Source organism: Chenopodium album, chromosome 26 (assembly GCF_948465745.1).
Source record: "Chenopodium album chromosome 26, dcCheAlbu1.1, whole genome shotgun sequence".
Lineage (NCBI taxonomy): Eukaryota > Viridiplantae > Streptophyta > Magnoliopsida > Caryophyllales > Amaranthaceae > Chenopodium > Chenopodium album.
In genome coordinates, this window is record NC_137859.1 from 36,959,442 (window position 1) to 36,963,171 (window position 3,730).

Sequence of the window (3,730 nt, forward strand, 5' to 3'; positions counted from 1 at the left end):
TGATACCACTCTGGGAGCGGTCTCGGCTTTCTGTAACTCTGCTCCTCCTTCGTCACACTGTAGATCTTAGCGCGCGGAAGAGAGAGCGGAGTATAAGATTCGTATCTGCCCGCGAAAGGAGCAGATTTTTCCTTCTTCGACTCGTTGGCCGAAGATTGTTCCGAGGCTTTCGCCTTTCCCTTTGCCTTCTGGCCCTGACCTTCAGGCAAGGGTGCTTGTTTTTGTTTCCCTCCCCCAGATTGGGGTTGGGTTTTTGCTTTGTTCCACTCCTCAGCTCGGATGAACTTATCTGAGGCATTCAATGCCTCCTCCAAGGTCTGAGGTGAATTCATGACCATGAAGTCGGAGAACGGCCCAGTTTTGAGACCGTGTCGAAGGGCGAAAACTGCCAGTCCTTGATCCAGCTGAGAAATGCTGGATGACTCGTTGCTGAAGCGAGTCAGATAGTCTCGGAGGCTCTCGGCCTCGCCTTGCTGCAGGCCCATGAGCTCTGCGGTAGTCTTCTCTCGGCGATTTGCCGTGGAAAACTTGCTCTTGAACTTGGAGGACAGATCGTCCCACCCAGTGATCGAGCCCTCTTTTACTCCCTTGGAGATCCACGCTTGCGCGACCCCCTTGAGAGTGGTTGGAAAATACTTGCACCAGGTTGCTTCGGACCTGGGGCAAAGATGCATATGAGCCTCGTACGAGGCAATATGGTCCTTCGGATCCGAAGTTCCATCATAAGTAATGTGCGACGGGATTTTGACCGTCGGAACATGGGACTCCAGTATCCATTGCTCGAATGGAGAACTGAAGGGCAGCATTACGGCTTTACCCTTATTCCCAGCCGAAGGGACCGCGCTCCGCCCTCTCAGAGAGGTAGAAGTGGTTTTCGTCCCGGGCTGGGAGGTCTGGGCCTCGGCTGCAGGGTAGGAGAGGCGACTGTGCAAACTCCGTTAGGTTCCCTATCGCCGAGCCGGTCGTGAACGCTTCGGCGAGCAGTTTCTGGCCGAGAGGCAGAACTGCTGCTTTTATGGGCTCGGCTCGTGGTGAGCTGAATGGAGGAATCCCTGAAGAAGTGAGAGTTCCTGTTTCTCTCCCTCTCGGTTCTCCAAGTATCCTCTTCCCATTCGCCAAGCTCCTTGAAAGAGGAGGGTTTCCCCCCCTCCTGGCCGAGGCACCTCCGCTGGTTCCTGGTTTGCGGAGGGGTTCGGTCGCGTGGAGGTGGCACGTTCTGGGCCTTCATGGCTTCCATGAGGACCGCTAGGGCTCTCACTACCTCCTCCGAGTTGGGTCCCGTCAAGGGTGTCCTCGGCTGAGAGCGAGAGTTGGCGCGAATGCTCCGGGATTGGCTCCGGGCATGAGACTGAGTCCTTTGATTGGACCAGCTGTCCTCATCTGACCGAGGCGGGCGAGGCGGATGATTGGACTGGATGATAGGAGATTCGGATCTCTCCCTAGGCTCCTCCCGAGAGTTGGGTCCCGCGGAGGGGTTCCTATCTCGAGGAGGAGATAGGCTAGAAGTGGGGCGTTCCGAAGGACCCTCTCCCAGTGACTTTCGGCGCTTTCTCGATGGAGAAGCACCGTCGTTTTTGTTCTTGCGATTCTTAGCCATTGGAACTAAGATCGAGGTAGAACGATTTTGTTTCGGGTAAAGATTTTTTTTTTTTGAAAGTCTTCCCCACAGACGGCGCCAAATTGTTTCGGGTAAAAACAATGGGACCTTGCCGAAGGTCCAGTAAGGTGGTGAAGACTGGGCTCGGTCCAAGTGATGATGGATCGAGGATTTCCTGCACAGCAAACACACGTAAACTAGCATCGGGGGTGTTGCCGAGGAAGGCCCCTCCGATGCTAAAGTTAGTACAATGTGTAGAGAGAGAAAGCTATGCAAGAGAATTAATTGCTTGAGGCTTTGTTGTCTGTGTACTTGTGAATATGATATTGATGGTTTTTATACCTTTGCACATATGAGAGAAATGGGCTTGGGCCCAATTGACTTGCCTTGTAGACTGATGTTGACTTTAGCATTGTTTGGAGAGTTGAACCTTGACCTTGAGCTTTTAATTGGATCATTTAATGACTTGGCCCAATTGGACTAAATTGGACCCAAACATAAAATATAAGATAATTTCTTAACTTATTTATTTTAAGTTATAGGAGTCTATCTTAAATATCCACGTAGCGAGAAGTCAAATATAGCTCTTTGACTAGGGAGCTGACTAGGAGGTTGGGTTTCAGACCACGCCGGATTTGTGTACTCGTGGAGGGTAGATGGTGCATTAATGAATGGACAATCAAGCTCATATCTTCTCAAAAATTATCAAGCTTCTCCGATAACCAATGGAATATTGGTGGTTTCTTTGATGATGATTATGTTTAGTTTTAGATGATGAGTGATGCTGCCTTTTGTGGAACCTACCTCCAAAATATGGGCCAAGAGATAGGTAGACAATGATGTGTATAATAAGTGAGGTCTTGACTGAATTTGTCAAGTAGGGGAGAGCAATTGACCTTGCTGCCGTAGAAGACGTGGTAGAAGAGGTTCCTGATGAAGACGATGAAGTTGCAGCAGTGAATTGTCTAGTACCCCGTGGCAGAATAGGAAAAAGCTTATGTTGAATTTTTATGGCATCACGTGGACTCATCTCAGAGTTGTTAAAGTTCATTCCGGCCTCAAGAAACATTAGTTGTCATAAAATTTACTACTCCATTCTATAAAGTGATTAGTTTTATATATGTAATTACGAAGGACGCCATGCCAACTTATGTATAGAGTATACATAATTGTTAATTTATTATACAAATAACATATACACACTAATTTACATACTATACAATGAGGTGAACGAGCCTATCATATTTGGTTGATGTAATATCTTCTTGACAAACTATAGCCTCATGATGAACTTAAGAGGTCACTAGACAACACTTGTGTTATAGGTGTATTATAGTTTCCAATATGGTAAGGTAGCATTTACATTGTTTTCTATTGATGGTTTTGAAGATTAGAATCATCAGATAGTTAGTTAATGGTTCAACACTGTCATGTGTCAACCCTGTTCTTTAGAGATGTTCTGCTCTCCTTTATCCTGCTCTACTCTACTTTGCCTTACTCTGCTCTACTGAAATCTGCTCTGCTCTGCTATGTTATAATCTGCTCTAATCTGCTTCGCAATGTGTGAAAGCCTTGCTATGCTTTGCTGAAATTTGCTCTGCTCTGCTGAAATCTGCTCTGCTCTTCTCAGCTTTATCCTGCCCTATTCTGCTCTGCCCTGCCAAAAGCTCAAAACTTCAAAAGAACATGGCTAACAAACTTATCACTCAGAAGGTGTTATTTGCAGGGCAAACCAAGCATCAAAGGTGAGCATACTTTACCCGCTAGAGTTCCCACACTTTATTTGTATACGGAGTTGTTCAAAGACCCCAACTTGAACTCGAAACGATAGGTAATATTTTTTACACATACATTCTTCGCTAAACATATGTAAATAATGTCTACAAATTCTCAAATGAATCTGGTTCACACTAATTTATTGTGGACCACTAACATTAGAGACAATATGATTTGTTTTATTAATAATTAAAAAGATCACTATATTAAAAATAAAAGTTATTATGTTGAAATAAAAGTTAGTGTGACATTATAAAAGCTATAAGAGGTTATTTTTTTTAATGAAATTTTTAATACAATGGTCATTGGTTAATATGAATAATAAAGATCACTTTGTTAAAATTAGGTCACTATTCA